This window comes from Salvelinus alpinus, chromosome 28 (genome assembly GCF_045679555.1).
Source record: "Salvelinus alpinus chromosome 28, SLU_Salpinus.1, whole genome shotgun sequence".
NCBI lineage: Eukaryota > Metazoa > Chordata > Actinopteri > Salmoniformes > Salmonidae > Salvelinus > Salvelinus alpinus.
Window position 1 is genome coordinate 3,460,194 of NC_092113.1, and position 19,062 is coordinate 3,479,255.

The window sequence follows — 19,062 nt, forward strand, 5'->3', positions numbered from 1 at the left end:
CCTTTTTGTGTAAGAGTTGTTTGATAAGACCACATGAAATGTCAGCCTGTTTTAGTAGAATGGAGTTTTGGCCTGCCTGGTGATATCATAGTTACGGAGTGGCTATGGATACAGAGTTTCTGTATCGCAATTTGGCCAGGCGAAAAATATGAATATTTCTGCGCATGTATAGTTAGTGGGCCCACTCCGCTGCTGCAGCTCCCGCCTCTCCCCCCTGCTTGATCGCCTTTGTCTGGTCACTGGTGTAGCCTACAAACTTCATGATGTACACAAAACTGTTCAAACTATTGCATTTCATGCCTCAGTAAGAATAATGCAGCTAGTAGGCTACATGCAGCTATTTACATGTTTTACACAAAATACATTATTGGCATGTTCGTACAAACTTTGTTGTCAGTATTGCAAACATAAGCACGACACAAACGGGCAGTCTAGCGATTTCATGTTCTTCTTCGCTGCTGAGTTGCATGCAGCTATTTACTCCAGATATCAGCATTTGTGGCGTAACGATCTCGCCCATTGTCAGACTTTTTTCAACGGTCCGGAAACCCCCTCTGCTGCCTAGAACGTTTGGCTGCCCAGAGGTGGAACGCAGCAAGACAGACACACAGTCTTATTAGCGATTTAATGGGGGGGGGTTTTCACCATCATTGCAAACATTGGCTAAGCTGCGCAGGAAGCAGACAGGCAGTTAAGTACTGTTCTTTTTTTTTTGAGGAACTACAATATGGCAGCAACTATAAAGATTAGCCAACTCCAAAGAGTTTTGACTGCGTCCTGTTTGTGCAACTGCAATATCCGCGACAACAGACAGAGACAGTTGTAGCCTTCATAACATATGTTTTGGAAGGATCGTTCACATCGTCGCATGCTTATTTTCTTCATCAGTTGTTCAGAAACATGAGGCAGAGACAGGCGTAGGCTACGTCATCATGGCTCAGAAGAGGGTGAGTAAAGAGAGAATCGCGAAGTGAGTGGGAGTGTGAGCAGCAGCTACGTTAGAGAAACAAATGTGCGCATAAAATAAGACATGAGCAGAATATGATCCAGAGGGGCGGGGCGGGCATGGGCGAAAACTGTATCCGTAGCCATGGCCAATTAGTTAATAGACCAATAAGAGAGTTCCAAATTTCTCTTTCAATAACAGGAAATGTTCTGTTTTCCCCTCCCCACTCAGACCACTCCCAGACAGTCCTAGCAAAATTCTTGCTTGAGAAATTGCTCTTTGCTAAGAAGCTATTTTTGTTTGTTTTCAATTAAAATGGTCAAAAATCATCACAGTAAGGTACCTAATTGTTACCCAGATATAATTTGATATTGAGATAAAAAGGGCTGCATTGGACCTTTAATAGGCTAGTGTTGTGATGTTGTGATTGACTTATTCCAGTTACTTCTTCCTGACTTTGCACCTTTCTGTGTTTTTCTGAGTCATCCATCTTCTGAACCCAGTTGGGCTGATTTGAAATAAACTGTTATCTCTCCCTCACAAGACATGGACTGACCCAGGAGTAAAATGCCTGTCTCTTCAAAACACACAAAGCTTTCATTTTGAACTCCTGTTTTCTCAACTTTTCTCCAGCCTCCTCCCGGAGTTGTCTCCTCTGATAAAATCTCAGACTCTGAAGCTTTCACAGGTGTCTCTTTCAAGTGGAGTTAGTCTCTGGCAGGAACACACGGTTGTTTTGCAAGAAAGGCTAGCTAGACTGTCTGAAGTGAAGAGGCTTTTGAGGGAGTTGTTGAAAACAATGGTCTGACTGTCTGACAGTGAAGCGGCTGAAATGACACAGTAGAAGCAAAGCAACCTGATCTGATCCTAATTCCAGGGCAGCGAGTGGAGTGGATCACAGCAGCCATGACTTATTTACTGTGTGTGTGTCTGGATAGCGTCTCTGGTGCCGAGCGTTCCTGCATCCCGTCCCCAATCCAGAGGGAAAAACAAGAGATCAGGCTGTTGGGTTTCATCTGAATGTTAAAGCCACTGGAGTCCACTGTAGTCTCATACACTTCCTGCATCTCCAACTGTGTCTGTGTCAGTTGTCGTGTCCATCGCAGTGTCTGTAACTTTGTTTGTGTCGACACTGGGGTGGAATAGGCTGAAACCGGGGTTGTTGTGACAACCCTGCCTCATGATAGACTCTAGGAAGAGCAAATGGACTAACCCAGCCCAGTGAGAAGTACAGGCCAGAATGTGGACCTGGTCTGAAGCTGTTCTGACTTAAACTGGACATCTTGACAAACAACAGCCTCTTGACTTTCATCTGGACCCAGCGAAGAGAGACTCCGGGTTCTGCACGTTTGGTCCCTGTGTTGGTACGCTGGGTTTATGTTGAGAGATCTTTTCTGGGCAGAGAGGAGACAGACGTGTGTAATGGAAAAGCTGTAATATGGCGGGTAGTCCCACTGTGGTGAGTTCACTTCTGGTGTGGAACAGCTTCGACATGTCTGGGGAAGTCATTTTGGTCAGAAATGCCATTTTGAGTGAGATGGTAATGAGCAGTTGTTGCCATTTTGAAGTGTGGTTGTTTTCCAGCCAACAGTATTGGAACAGTTTGATATTTGTATTTGTTAAAGTATGGATTGATCATGTTGAAAGCAGTGCGTCATTCTCACAAGTTCACACACCACACCACACCACACACACACACACACACACAAACAAACAGTTGCTTTAGGTCCAAATTCACAAGTTTATTCACCTGTGTTCATAATTGATTCTGCACCCAAAGTGAGCATATTCAATTGGAAATTACACAGTATTCATTTGTATCCTCTAGATGTTTTCTTGTGTGACTACAGTAAAGTCCCTTTACTGTTGGCTCTGTGTGCATGCAGTTCTTTAGCTCTATTGAATGTTGGAGTCAGTGTCCACATCCTTAATAATTTAAACGTGTTACTCCCAGAGGGTAGACTGCACCTTGAACACTGAATGCAAAAAAAGTATAGCCCTTTCTGTGATTGCTGAACATCAATTCTTAGAACGGTCCTTGTACACTGCAGTTGGTCATGTGTTGCGATCAATGATTTATTTATACACTAGATGACTGATAGAGGGCACCGTGTTGAAGCCACCGTGCCGCCATCTTGGCACTCCCCCACCATTTGTAAAACATTTTTGGAATGCATTTATTAATGTCTACATTCATTTTTGCCTCATTTATTCTATTACAAACACCTTAATGCATACTTTTAAATTGTCAAAATCTGTAAAAACATTTTCCTAAAAGTTACATTTTTAGAGATTACTAATGTTACTGTCCCCACTACAACAACAAAAAATGTAGTGTACAATTTCAATTCAATTTACATTTCAATGGTGTACCTGATCAATTGCAGTGGTTTGAAGGGATCCATTCTAGGAATTATATTTCAATGATCGCAACGTCACCCACCCTGTGTTCAAGAGCATGTTGTGAAATAGTTTGACAACCCTGTTTGTAAGCTTTTAAATTATAACCAATTTAACCGTTCTTTTCCCATGATGAAGACATGGTAGGGCGGGGTATGCAAAATGGGTCAACTTTTGATCTGAATGTTTTTTTTGCATTCAGGGCCACTTTCTGACCACTTCTTGTTTCAAACAAAAGGGCTGCTGTCAAAAAGGGATTGAATTCAAATGGATTTACCCCTAACTAATGAGTACTGATAGAGTTATTGGGTTAAGCTCGTCTGAGTTGTTGAAATCTCTTGTGGTAGGGCACACTACATTAGAAGTTGTTTTGTTACGGCGGTGAAGCTACACTCTTTCACACGATCCCCATTCGTTCACTTTCATTTCCAGCACAGTATCCTCGTGTTGGTGACCAGAATACACTAAGAAATGCCACAGTGTACATTGGCTCCGGCATATACTTCTATTTACATGATCAGTGTAGCTGTAACTGCTGCAGCTCAAAGGCAGGCACTGCCTCCGTCTCTTCTTCGGCATCTTTCTCCAGCAGCCCTTGTGCTCTCTTACTTTTGATGTCATATGCCTTAGCATCTCGTCTCTGTGGCTGCTTGGTGGATAATGAGGGAGCGTGCTGCATTAACTTATGTAATGATGAGAGGGGAGAGGAGGGGGTGGGGACGATGGGAGAGAATAGATGAGCTCATGTTGCTGCACTGCAGCTCTCACACACACACACACACACTGCACCATATGGTTTATGCCACAGGAGCGTCCACACACACACACACACACACACACACACACACACACACACACACACACACACACACACACACACACACACACACACACACACACACACACACACACACACAAGTACGGTGCCACTACCTCTAGCCAGAATTAGCTACCAATTTAGCTCTACTGCAGAATCGCAAGGCTGCCATCTTCTTTACATTGTTATCTATCTTTGAATGATATGATATGAGTGAGGAGGTGTGTGTGTAAGGTCTGTACATAGTAGGAGCACATGAAGAGTTTCATTCCAACACGCTATACACTGAGTGTACAAAACACCTGCTCTTTCCATGACATGGTGAATCTATGATCACTTATTGGTGTCACTTGTTAAATCCACTTCAATCAGTGTAGATGAAAGGGAGGAGACAGGTTAAAGAAGGATTTTTAGAAAGCCTTGAGACAGTTGAGACATGGATTGTGTATGTGTGCCATTCAGAGGGTGAATGGACGATACAAAAGATATATGTGCTTTTGAACAGGGTATGGTAGTCGGTGCCAGGCGCACCGGTTTGTGTTAAACCCAGCAGTATTGCAATTCTTTTCACACTCAACATTTTCCCGTGTGTATCAAGAATGGTCAACCGGCCTCCCGGGTGGCGCAGTGGTCTAGAGCACTGCATCGCAGTGCTATGCTGCGCCACCAGAGTCTGGGTTCGCGCCCAGGCTCTGTCGCAGCCGGCCGCGACCGGGAGGTCCGTGGGGCGACGCACAATTGGCTTAGCGTCGTCCGGGTTAGGGAGGGTTTGGCCGGTAGGGATATCCTTGTCTCATCGCGCTCCAGCGACTCCTGTGGCGGGCCGGGCGCAGTGCGCGCTAACCGAGGGGGCGGGTGCACGGTGTTTCCTCCGACACATTGGTGCGGCTGGCTTCCGGGTTGGAGGCGCGCTGTGTTAAGAAGCAGTGCGGCTAGGTTGGGTTGTGCTTCGGAGGACGCATGACTTTCGACCTTCGCCTCTCCCGAGCCCGTACGGGAGTTGTAGCGATGAGACAAGATAGTAATTACTAGCGATTGGATACCACGAAAATTGGGGAGAAAAGGGGATAAAATTAAAAAAAAAAAAGAAAAAAAAAAAAAAAAAAAAAAGAATGGTCAACCACCCAAAGGACATCCAGCCAATTTAACAACTCTGGGGTAAGCATAAGAAGAGAAGTTATCTAGATTCTTCAGTTCTTAGCAATTTTTGTCCAATTTCCAACCTTCCATTCCTACGCAAAATTCTGGAGAAATTGGTGTTCAATCAGCCAAATTATTTTTTAAGTGCCAACTGTATTTAAAAAATAAATAAAGAATCTAATCTGGTTTTCGTGCCCAACACAGCCCAAAGACAGCCTTAGTTAATGTGGTGAATTGTCTTAGAGCCAACACAGATGCCAAACAGCTCTCTGTCCTGTACTCTAAGATTTAAGTGCTGCATTCGACAATGTTGACCATGATGTCCTTCTGGACAGACTGGAGAAGTGGGTTGGCCTCTCCGGTCCAGCTCTAAATTGGTTTAGGAACTATTTAACTGGTCAAGAGTTTTTTTGTCAGCCTAGGTGAACATAACTCATAGAAAATACATATCACGTGACGTTCCACAAGGTTCGAGTTTGGGTCCAGTACGGTTCAGTTTTATATATGTTATGCCTTGGCAGCATTATCAGAAAGAACAAATCATTGATTTTCACTACTACGCAGACAATACCCAACTTTTAATTTCTGTGTCACCAGAGGATTTTAGCTCCACGGATAAGTTATTGGACTGAATTAGTGATTTAAATACTTGGATGGCTCACAACTTCCTCCAGCTAAATCAAGACAAGACCAAGGTGCTTATTGTTGGAGCCAAAGCACAGAGAGAGAATCTAGCCGCACATTTTAATTCATGGGTAATAAAGATAAAACACCAGGTAAAAAACCTAGGTGATATTTTGTTATTGTTATTGTTATTCTGAACAAAATTTCGAATCACACATTAGGAATGTGACCAAAATAGCTTTTTACCACCCGAGGAACATTTCCAAGGTGCGGCCGATTCTCTCTCAGGCTGATTTATTTTATTACAAGCAGGCTTGATGCTCTCCACTGTCTGGTCTTCCCAAGTAAACCATTGGTCAACTGCAAAACATAGAGAATGCTGCAGCACGGGTCCTGACCAAGACCAGACGGAGAGCACACATTACACCGGTTTAAGATCTCTGCACTGGCTGCCTGTGAGTTTTAGAATTAATTTAAAAAATATTCTATTGGTTTATAAATCAATCTACGATTGTGCGCCCCATTTACATGTCACATGCTTTTTAGTTATGTACCCAGTAGGTTTCTCAGGTTCTCTGGCACTGGCCTTTTAACTATCCCAAAGCCTAGGACCAAGAGGTATGGAGAGGCAGCCTTTAGTTTTGCCCCCAGCCTCTGGAATAGCCTGCCAGAGAACCTGAGGGGGGCCGAAACTGTGGACATATAAAAAGGAGATCTTAAAACACATCCTTTTAGCGTTGATATTTCTTAGGGTGCTTTTTAGATGTTCAGTTTGTGTTATTCATCATTTTTTTATATGATGATTGTTGTGTAGTAAATATTTCAGCTTTTATTTTCAGTGTTTTCTATTAGTTTTTTGCCCTGTAAAGCACATTGTTGTATTCCACGTCTGAAATGTGCTGTATAAATAAAGCTTGAATTGATTTGGAGTCAACATGGGCCAGCAACCAAATTTTGGAAGGTGTTCTTAATGTTTTGTGTGTGTGTGTGTGTGTGTGTGTGTGTGTGTGTGTGTGTGTGTGTGTGTGTGAGAGAGAGACAAAGAAACAGGGGAAGAGAGAGAAATATGATAAAATAGCTCGACAGGCCACTGGAGTGCTTTCAGCTCTGTGTCTGTCTGAGAGATTGTACAGGAGAACAGTAGATCAATTACCCAGGGCCTTGGGTTAAAGCTGAAGCATTACAAATTCATAGGCCAAGATTCTTCAGAGCCGGTTGACGATGGATCCTGTGCTAATAGATGTATAGTCCACATGTTGGAGGTCGTCTAATATCTGGATGGATCATCATTATTACGCCGCATTCATTCATAGAATTGGCAAATTATTTTTTAGACCGAATACGGTCCTCTGAGACTAGAACTATTGATTGCCCTGTTGAAGTATTCAGTAGCTTTTTATCCTGTTGTGACCCATTGATGTAGAATACTGGACTACTTTATCAAACTTTTTTGTGGTCAGGTGCCACAAAAAAAGGAACGTAGGAAAATTGAAATTGGCTCAGAACAGGGCAGCACGGCTGGCCCTTGGATGTACACAGAGAGCTAATATTAATAATATGCATGTCAATCTCTCCTGGCTGAAAGTGGAGGAGAGATTGACCTCATCACTACTTTTATTTATGAGAGGTATCGACATGTTGAATGCACCGAGCTGCCTGTCTAAACTTCTGGCGCACGGAACAGACTCTGGGAGGCACACAGTACTACATAGAGCCATGACTACATGGAACTCTATTCCACATCAAGTAACTGACGCAAGCAGTAAAATTAGATTTAAAAACAGATTAAAAAACAGCTTATGGAACAGCGGGGACTGTGAAGCAACACAAACATTGGCACAGACACATGCACACACACACACGATAACATACGCACTATACATACACATGGATTTAGTACTGTAGATATGTGGTCGTGGTGGAGTAGGGGCCTGAGGGCACACAGTGTGTTGTGAAATCTGTGAATGTATTGTAATGTTTTTAAAATTGTAAAAACTGCTTTGGCAGGAGCGAATGGGGATCCATAATAAATACAAACACTAACAAGTTGTGGTATTTATTATTTTGGGCATGAGCTAACCCTAACGCTACACTGCTGAATGTAATCAGTTGACGAGCATGGTTTCAAAGCCTACTGTTTGATCTCCATGGACGGATCCCCACATCTTTAAATTAGTACCTGCCTCTGTGAGAAATTACAGTGTTGGGACTGTTGCATGTAAATAATAATTGAAGTGAACTGTTTATCCTTCTAGGGCATTTTGTGCGTTAAGGCCAAATCAAACAAACAAGCAAACAAGCGTGTACGCGCTGGAATAAGAATGCACCGTAGTGAATGACAGAAAGCCGCGAGCGTCGACGCCGTCAAAAGCGACATGCGCTTCAAATTAGAAAGCGAGTCCTATTTTTCTCACGTCTACGCGAAAGCGATGCTCGTTTGCGTTTCATTTGATTTGGCCTTTAGGCCTAAGTCCTTCTTTGACAATTATTAGGAAGTACTTCTTCTGTCAGACCTTTTCTGTTACCGTGACAACTGTGTGCAGTAGTTCCATCAGCGTTTGATGATGAGCGTGCGCTGCTCACGTGCGCAGGTCCCCAGAGACCACCTGTCTTCTCTCCTCACCGTGGAAGGGCTTTTCTCAGTGACAGCCATTCACATTTTCAACAAAGCCGTCGTGACACAGTGAGGCTTTTACACGTATTTCAACTGAACATGTTTTCGCAGTGGTCATTTTCTTTACTCTGTAGATATTTTTCTCAAGGACAGAGTATTCCATAGGAAAATGAGATATGTTCTGGATTTTTCTGTCATCGTAGTTTAAGTATAATGGGGACTTACTCCATCATTGCTCTCTGTCATCAAAATGACACAAGAAAGATCTTTAACAACTGTAGTGGGATTCATTGGCAAATATTTCAGTCGGAGACTGTAATTGGCTCAGAAACATGTCATTTCTGTCTCTCATTCCACTCTATTGGACTTGGAGATCAAACCATTTCTCTCTATACAGTACTGTTACTGCCAGCTTCACACTCCTCCTCAAATGAGCTCCCCTGAGAGAGAATCTTAGTCCTCCGCTCACTCCTGCTCATCCCCAAACACACTATATATATTCTCCATCTTCTCTTTCTCGCTCACATTCTCCTTCATTAGGTGCAGTCGCTGTTTTCACTCACTCGCTTGTCAAATGAAAGCACAGAATGGTTTTGGTACTGAATTGCTGTGCACTGGCTCCATCTGTTGGTGAGAACATTTTACGAAAGAGGACAGGAGTCCCCCGTCCACAGCTTCAAATGTTCCCAAACCAAGTTCCCTTCATACAGTATCTCTGAAGTCTCCACCCATACAGTTGCTTTGGTGTTTTGTTGCTGTACGTGAAGGAGAGATACACAGCCCTTTATCTGTCTTGGCTAACTGACAAGACAGATCAACTAACTAACTCGCAGACATAACAAACGAGATGACAGGTATGCCACGGTGGACTCCCCAAGGGAAGAGACCTGAGAAATGAAAGGATGTGGGATGTCTTTACCCTAACAAACAACTGGACAAGTATTCCACTGTTAACCGTTGGAGGACAGCGAAATAAGAGATGAGAGGATGTGGGGAGCAGTTGGCTTGTGTGTATTCCCTCAGAGTATTCTTCGGCTCTCTCATCTCCCCTATCCCCCTGTCTCTCTCTCTCTCGCTCTCGCTCTCTCTCTCCTCTCTCTCTCTCGCTCTCTCTCTCTCTCCCTCCTCTCTCTACCTGGCGTCTCTCCAGCGGTTCCTCCATCTGATTACTGCTTGTCTCTATAGAGATCTATAAGTAACGTTTACTTGCTATTGTTCAGAGATAATGGGGGCTGCCTGCTGGGAGCAGAAGGAGGAAAAACCACAGCATTATACTGTAAGGCAGCCGTGCTGGAAGAAATATGATATGAATATGATGTACTAGACCCGGGTTAATGCTGGGTTGAAATTGACATAGATGAGTTTATTACAGCCATTTGATTGATTTATTCATATATACTAGTCTCTCGTGGACAGACGTACATGACATGTATCTAGTAGCTGACGCAGTTACGCAACATTTGGTTCTGGGTTTCCAAGATTACTTCATACAAATACAAAAAAAATAACATTTTACAGCGCAGCTATTTTACAATGGGTGAATCCTGTGGACACTGGAATGTGGACTAACGGAGCCTTCCATGGAGAGAGCTGTTTCTATTGTGTTCCGCAAGGTGCTGGCATACAGTGTTGTGGTCTCTGGCCCAGCATAGAGTCAGAGGGCTGGGCTAGGGAGCTTTAGTGAGGCCTGTACAGGACACAAGGCCCAGAGGAAAGACAGGGAGGTGGAGGTTTCCTGGAAGCCTGATGACACTGACAGCGTTTTCCGCTAGCGATGTCCGTGGTTTCCGTTTCAGATTATACAATCGCATGCAGGGATTCGTTTTTCCTTTCCATTCATGCGCTACAGAAGTGGTTTGAGTCAAACCCAGTTAAGATCGAAATATAATGCTTAGTATGAGGAGTCAGTCCAGATTCAGTCAGTATAGATGTATAATACAGTTGTTTCAGAGTGTTGTCTGACAAAGCTCCGATTTCCCCTCTGGTCCTGTCATGTGTCGTGGAGAAAGAGAGCGAGAGAGGCATGGAAACAGCGTTGCAACAAACTGATTCTGGACAGACACGTCCCCAATGTGCCCGAGATCAACGTAACAGCTGAATAAATGCGCTGAAAGAGAGAGGGGGGATGAAGGGGGAGAGAGAAAACAGCTGAGTGTATGAGAGAAAGATGGTGGTATGAAAGTTGACCGAGAAAGAGAGAAAAGGGAAGATTGACAGAGCAGCTGAGAGAGAGAGAGAGAGAGAGAGAGAGAGAGAGAGAGCGCGAGAGCGGTTAGGGGGAGGGCGCAGGGAGAGACTCTCCTTTTCATTGACATTCAAGGGAATGTGCTGATGACTAAAGCATAAATCAGTCCGATAGAGGTTCCTGCCTGGTGCTCCATGTCTCTTAACCCCAGGCAGCCTACACTACAGCACTATATCCTGGCTCTATCCACCTCTCCTCTCCTCTGCTAGCCTAGCAGCCTGTTTATCGACCTGAGCTCTACGTAGATCAACGAGCCTGCCTTATAGTGCAGGGGCTCTCAGCTCCACCTGAACTCTCTCTCTGTCTCCTCGACACTCGAAACAGAGGTGGCAGATTATATGAAGGCTCAGGTAGGTGGGCACATGTCTGTCTGTTGCTGTCAGTGTGCGTTTGATGGTTGCTTGCAGTACCTACCTGGCTGCAGTAGTGGGGTATAAGCGGTGTTGTCGCACTGACTAAGTCGGTGTGTGGCAGTGAGGAGGGATGCAGACAATGGATCCAGAGCTGCAGCTGAGAGCAGAGGCTGCCGTGTCAATGGATCGACCGGTACGCCAGAGTGCCGGCTCCACTTCTCTGCTCTGTAGTCTGATGTCATGGTCACGCTGATGCATGTCCCCTGGAGGTAGAGAAGAGAGGGGGAGAGAAAGATAGAGAGAGAAGTTTTGTGTGTATGTGCATACGTTTATTTAACATAAGTGTGTGTTCTTGTCTGAACAGAGATGGTTTGTGAGGACATGTTTGGCCATGTAGATCTGTGGCTATTCTGTCCTTTGCTGTCTCTCTCTCTCTGTAGACCAGGTACGGGCAACTGGTGGCCAGCGGGCAACTGCCCCCCCCACCCCTTTTTTAGGCCGGTGGACCAATTTCACCCCCCCCAAAAAAATACATGCGATATACAGTGGCAAGAAAAAGTAAATTAACTTTTGGAATTACCTGGATTTCTGCATGAATTGGTCATAACGTTTGATCTGTTCTTCGTCTAAGTCAACAATAGACACACGGTCTGCTTAAACTAATAACACAAACAATTCATGTCTTTATTGAACACACCGTGTAAACATTCACAGTGCAGGGTGGGAAAAGTATGTGAACCCTTGGATTTAATAACCGGTTGACCCTCCTTTTGGCAGAAATAAACTCAACCAAACTTTTTCCTGTAGTTGCGGATCAGACCTGCACAACGGTCAGGAGGAATTTTCCAAAACTGTTTCAGTTCAGCAATATTCTTAGGATGTCTGGTGTGAACCGCTCTCGGTCATGCCACAGCATTTTAAATCGGGTTGAGGTCAGGACTGACTGGGCCACTCCAGAAGGCATATTTTCTTCTGTTGAAACAATTCTGTTGTTGATTTACTTCTGTGTTTTGGGTCGTTGTCCTGTTGCATCACCCAACTTCTGTTGAGCTTCAATTGGCGGACAGATAGCCTTACTCCTGCAAAACGTCTTGATAAACTTGGGAATTCATTGTTCCATTGATGATAGCAAGCTGTCCAGGCCCTGAGGCAGAAAAGCAGCCCCAAACCATGATGCTCCCTCCACCATACTTTACAGTTGTGATGAGGTTTTGATGTTGGTGAGCTGTGCTGTGCCTTTTCTTCTCCACACATGGTGTTGTGTTCCTTCCAAACAACTCAATTTTAGTTCAATCTGTCCACAGAATATTTTGCCAGAAGCGCTGTGGAACATCCAGGTGCTCTTTTGCAAACTTCAGACAGCAGTGGCTTCTTCTGTGGTGTCCACCCATGAACACTATTCTTGTTTAGTGTTTTACGTATCGTAGACTCGTCAACAGAGATGTTAGCATGTTCCACAGATTTATGTAAGTCTTTAGCTGACACTCTAGGATTCTTCTTAACCTCATTCAGCATTCTGCGCTGTGCTCTTGCAGTCACCTTTGCAGGACGGCCACTCCTAGGGAGAGAAGCAACAGTGCTGAACTTTCTCCATTTATAGACAATTTGTCTTACCATGGACTGATGAACATCAAAGCTTTTAGAAATACTTTTGTAACCTTTTCCAGCTTTATGCAAGTCAACAATTCTTAATCTTAGGTCTTCTGAGGTCTATTTTGTTCGAGGCATGGTTCACATCGGGCAATGCTTCTTGTGAATAGTATTTTTTATAGGACAGGGCAGCTCTAACCAACATCTCTAATCTCGTCTCATTGATTGAACTCCAGGTTAGCAGACTCCTGACTCCAATTAGCTTTTGGAGAAGTCATTAGCCTTGGGGTTCACATACTTTTTCCCAACCTACACTGTGAATGTTTAAACTATGTATTCAATATAGACAAGAATAATACAATAATTTGTGTTATTAGTTTAAGCACACTGTGTTTTTCTATTGTTGTGACTAAGATGAAGATCAGATCGTATTGTATTACTCATTTATGTAGGAATCCAGGTAATTCCAAAGGGTTCACATACCTTTTCTTGCCACTGTGTGTATATGTATATACAGTACCAGTCAAAGGTTTGGACACACCTACTCATTGAAGGGTTTTTCTTTATTTGTACTATTTTCTACATTGTAGAATAATAGTGAAGACATCAACTATGAAATAACACATAAGGAATCATGTAGTAACAAAAAAAGTGTTAAACAAATCAAAGTAGCCACCCTTTGCCTCTGACAGCTTTGCACACTCTTGGCATTCTGTCAACCAGCTTCACCTTGAATGCTTTTCCAACAGTTCCCACATGCTGAGCACTTGGCTGCTTTTCCTTCACTCTCGGTCCAACTCATCCCAAATCATCTCAATTGGGTTGAGGTTGGGTCATTGTGGAGGCCAGGTCATCTGATGCAGCACTCCATCACTCTCCTCCTTGGTAAAATATCCCTTACACAGCCTGGAGGTGTGTTGGATCATTGTCCTGTTGAAAAGCAAATGATAGTCCCACTAAGCGCAAATGATAGTCCCACAAAGCATAAACCAGGTTGGATGGCGTTTCGCTGCAGAATTCTGTGGTAGCCATGCTGGTTAAGTGTGCCTTGAATTCTAAATAAATCACAGACGGTGTCACCAGCAAAGCATCCCCACACCATAACACCACCTCCTCCAGTGGGAATCACACATGCAGAGATCATCCGTTCACCTACTCTGCGTCTCACATAGACACAGCTGTTGGAACCAAAAATCTCGAATTTGAAATCATCAGACCAAAGGACAGATTTCCACTGGTCTAATCTCATGTTTCTTGGCCAAAGCAAGTCTCTTCTTATTCGTGTCCTTTAGTAGTGTTTTCTTTGCATCAATTTGTGCATGAAGGGCTGATTCACAGTCTCCTCTGAACAGTTGGTGTTGAGATGTGTCTGTTACTTGAACTCTGTAAAGCAGAGATAACTCTAGGTCTTTCATTCCTGTGGCGGTCCTCATGAGAGCCTGTTTCATTATAGCGCTTGATGGTTTTTGCGACTGCACTTGGAAGAAACTTTCAAAGCTCTTGAAATGTTCCGGATTGACTGACCTTCATTTCTTAGTAACGATGGACTGTCATTTCTCTTTGCGAAATGTGGCCCCTCACTGTGGCCCCTCACTGTGGCCCCTCGTGAGTTCCGTTTTTTTGTGGCCCCCCACCCCTATCAAAGTTTCCCATCCCTGCTGTAGACCAATTGTTGTTCCCTCCTGTCCTATCTGTGCTGGATCTTCCTTCCTGTCCTGTCTATGATGGACCGGAGCAGCCATGTCTCCCCAGCCAGCCCAGCTCTCCCCTCTGACTCACTGCAGAGCTCCAGGGTGATTCGTCTTGATCAGCACCCGGCAGCACCCTATTAGCATATTTTCAATTAAACCTCTAGCGGACAGGATGGGACCCTCTGACTGCACATCGATTCTTCCTCAAATTGTTCCTGCGGATGCGAGCGAGGCAGTGTTGGTTATAACAGACCCCTGCCTGTTTTTTGCCGTTCACTCAGAACTACTGATCTGCACTCATTAGAGCTGTTTACAAAATGGATGGCCTACCAGAGCAAATTAAACGCACAGAGCTGTGAGTGGTCTCTCTCTCTCTCTCTCTCTCTCTCTCTCTCTCATAAGTCATATGGCAGAATGGAGGTTGGGGAAACTACAGTACTGTATGCATGGATTCTTTCCATGCTGCGTTGTGTACTCCCCCCCCTTAATAGCCACTCCTCCTCCCTCGTTCTCTCACTCGATCTTGCCCTCTCTCGCTCTATCCCATCAAGACATTCTTTGTTGTTTTGTTGTCTTTGGGCGGGTGAGTTTTGTTTTTCCTGCTAGAGATCGTAATGAACCACAGAATTCCCCTCAGGATCATCAGTCAGAATTCACAGAGTTATGAATCCCAGGTGTTTTCGCCACATTCCATTGTATGTTTATGCACTAAATAAAGATGTTGGAAATGACAGTTCACAACACCGTTTTCTGCCCTGTGTTCAGCATGGCGTCGTGAAAGCGAGCAGGGATCTGTTGTGAACAGATCTGTTGCTGCCTCTATGAAATAGTATTTACCTCAAGATCAACCCTCTGCTCAAAACAACTTAACCTTGTGACGGCGCAAGTCAATGTTGACGTACTTCACCTCCAGACCGATGAAGTGGACTTGTCACCCTTCACACTGGCCCTCCTGTTCAGCAAAGACTGGGCTCTCAGCTCTGTGGTTCTGCTATGCGTCTGTAGTACACGTGTGTGGATTGGTAAGGGTAATATCCTGGTTGTCAGGGAGGCTGGTGTGAAAGCACACCTGAGCTGTGCCTGTGTGGTTTCTGTGTACCAGCTTAGTTTCTCCTCTCCTTTAGCTCTGGCTAGCATCACCATGGAGAGAGTAAACATATGTTTTTGGGGGTATTCCTATTTTTTTTATCTGCCAACTTTTTTATTTTATTTTTTTACAAAAAGAGGAATCTAAAAATGCACTGGGTGAGGTGTATTTCCAATTGGAGGCCTTCCTATCTAAAACAGGACCTACACTTCCGAAGGTTGAAGCGGATCCTTTTGGCACAAACATAATACCTTTTGAGTTGGACTGCCTCTACCTAAGTCTGAACAGCCCGTCCTTTGTTTCGAAACTAACATGAAATCTAAGACAGGAGAATAACAAGCGTTTGACAAGGACAAGGAGACGTAAAGGGGAAAGTGTCATGAAGGAACTCATGTAATCTCTGTTTCCACAGTAGATACTAAGGTTGTACATTGTGAGAAAACGGACTTCGCCATTAGGGAAAACACTCTCTGAAATGGCCCCTGTTGGTTTATGTCACTCACAGATTACATTTAGGAGTGTCTGGTGCCATTTTGTGTGTTATCACAGTGGGAATGACTTGTGGAAAAAGCTACTTTTTCCGAGTGGCACCTCAGGTTTGGAAGAAGGTCATTGGATTAGAATGACTGAGTATCTTTGATGACCGAATTCAGTTTGGGTTTTACAGTAGTAGCCACTTCAACTTAAGAGACTGGTTGATTATTTTAAATGTACATTTTAAATGTACTTACAGTTAAAAGTAACCTCGTACGAACCATCCCGATCGCGCGAGCTCACATTCTGTAGCGAAACAGAATGTGTGCTCACGAGATCGGGATGGTTCGTACGAGGCTAACTTTAATTGTAAGTACATTTAAAATAATGAAAAGTCTCTTTATGATTCAATTAATTCACTGTAAATCCTTCACACCTACACATCTCTAACCCAGTCGAAGGAGCCACACTGATCCCTTAACGCCTCCAGTTGATTGACAGCTGTGTATCCCTTGACTCTGGTCAGTTTTTTTAATGTTTAATTTAACCTTTATTTAACTAGGCAAGTCAGTTAAGAACAAATTCTTATTTACAATGACTTCCTACCCCGGCCAAACCCGGACGACGCTGGGCCAATTGTGCGCCGCCCTAAGGGACTCCCAGTCACAGCCGGATGTGATGCAGCCTGGATTCAAACCAGGGACTGCAGTGACGCCTCTTGCACTGAGATGCAGTGCCTTAGACCGCTGCGCCACTCGGGAGCAGGGGTCATTCAGACTGCGGATGAGGCCCGCTACCCTTGAATTGACCAGAGTATTTTCCTCTGGTTATCCTGTAGGCTGGGAGAACTGGGCCTGGGGGCTTCTAATGAGTCATTTAGGGGCTACGGGTCGATAGACCCTGCAGCCCACCAAGACCAGGGATGTGCATGCCGTCATTGAAGCAGTAAGCCTTATGGAGCATATATCACACTGCCCAGGATAAGGCCGAGACAGCGGACAGATTGACACTCTGGCTGTAATCCATTTCTCCGTAACGACTGTCATTTTTGAAATTCATTCTGCAGGACCTAATTAGGGTTGGAGTGTTGTGAGCTGAGCTGTGTGTTGATGTATTGTGGGGGTTGTGAATGTTGTGTGGTTTTTCTCACTCCATTCGATCAAATGGCTTCCATCCCTATTGACTTTCAATAGGATGTCGTCTGCGATCCAGGAGATTGTGGTTCTGAATGGATTTAATGGACACGAAACAAAGTTAGTCCTGTGTCTTTTGTCGTTGATAATTGTAAATGAATCCATGTGTCCTACATAGGACTATCCCCCCTGCTAGTAAATACCTTGGCACTATCTCAAACTGAAGCGTCGAGGCTGCCGAAACATAAAACTTGGTGCTTTTATAATTAATGTACTATATACGTTGCCACTCCCTGCCTGTGGCACGGCACGGCGCGGGTCTCGACATGCAGTTCTCACAAATTAAAAGAGGGTTATCCATCCTGTCAGCTTGGAGGGTTTTTGTGAATATGGAGAGACAGTAGATGTGCTGACTTGCGCTCTTCCAGGACTGGAAATGAAGTATGAATGGAATGTGCACACTCAGGATATCTGGTTCCACTGCAATGTGTCGACATGAATACATTTCTTGACACTTGTGACCTGCAGAAAAGTTTGCTTAGTTGCTCATATTCACATAGGGGGGGGAAAAACATTTAGTGAGAGCAAAAAAATGAAACGTATGACTGGTTAAATCTTAGTTGCCCAGATTAAGTATGTTCTTCCCCCCCCCCCCAAAGGACACTTTGTTCCCATGTTGTTTTACCTAGTTTTACCTATTCTATGTCCATTGCTACCTACGACAAACCCAAGGCTTTACAAATGGAGGAATTTCAGCAGAGGCTGGGGACAAAAGTAATGAATAATTTATCTCCTAATTTCCCCTTCATTGTTGAGATGCTTTCAAGCAAACATTTCAGTTAATATTTAAATACTAATGATCCAGGTCCCTTTGCAGTTGGAAAAAAAAATGCAAGCGTCCCGGGTTACCATCACCAGTAAACTGATAGGCCTACGCTGACAGTTTTCAGAGGTACGTTCTGTGATAGGGGTTTGGATTTGGTTGTTGTTTTCCACTCAGATTGGCAGAGTTTTGGAAAAGAGAAGACGCTAGAAACTGGGCAGGATTTCCTTTCGTTAACAAATTTTGAGGACCTGACATGGCAGTTTCCCCAAACACCAACACACAACATGCTTTCAGGGGTCAAACTATAGCTATCTGGCTGTCCAATGGAAGCCTGTCCAATGGAAGCCTGTCCAATGGAAGCCTGTCCTTAAGCCTATAGTTACTGCAACAAACACTAGAGTATGTATGTATCATTATATGAGGGGCTGCTGGACACCATTTGGGATCCCCACTCATACATTCAACATTTTTGTCATTTAGCAGACACTTTTATCCAGGGCGACTTACAGGAGCAATTAGAGTTAACTGCCTTGCTCAAGGGCACATCAACAGATGTTTCACCTAGTTGGCTCTGGGATTCGAACAGCAGCGCTCTGTGGCTTGTATGAGTCTCTTTTAACAGCTGTGTGTCCAACGGCACTATAGGATAACCCAGAAGCCTGGCAGGCAAGGTTAATATTGTGTGGAAGATGTTCCCTTTTTTTTCTTCAAGTTGAGATCTAACCTTACATCCCAAATCACTGTGATATATAGTGTTCGTTATCTCAGCCTTCCCATCCTTTGCACGACATTAAGTGATTATGTCACTCAGTGCTAATCACCTTCTCGGTCATTATCTTGACTAGCCCCGTGGCTGCAGTCACTCCTTAATCACAGCTGGCCTTCATCGTTTAGTACAAAGCGCTTTCTCCAAAAACAACGTTATGCGAAATGAATTATTGTACTACTGTCTACAGCCAAATGAGGAGGTCGTTAATGTGAAATATCATCAGTGTTTTTTTCAGAAGGAGCACAAAGTAGGAGAGCAAAATTAAAAAGTCATTCCGCAGAGCTTTCATACGCTCAACCTTTGCCTGTGTCAATTTTACTCTGTGTCATTTCTTTCTCTTAAAGAAACCCGTG

At 44.1% G+C, this 19,062-nt stretch overlaps 1 protein-coding gene across 5 annotated transcripts in view; it reads left to right on the plus strand.

Moving 5' to 3' along the window:
* Positions 1-19,062, plus strand: part of LOC139556958 (IQ motif and SEC7 domain-containing protein 1-like) — a 184,387-nt gene that overhangs the window by 115,948 nt on the left and 49,377 nt on the right. The gene's annotated exons all lie outside the window — the stretch shown is intronic.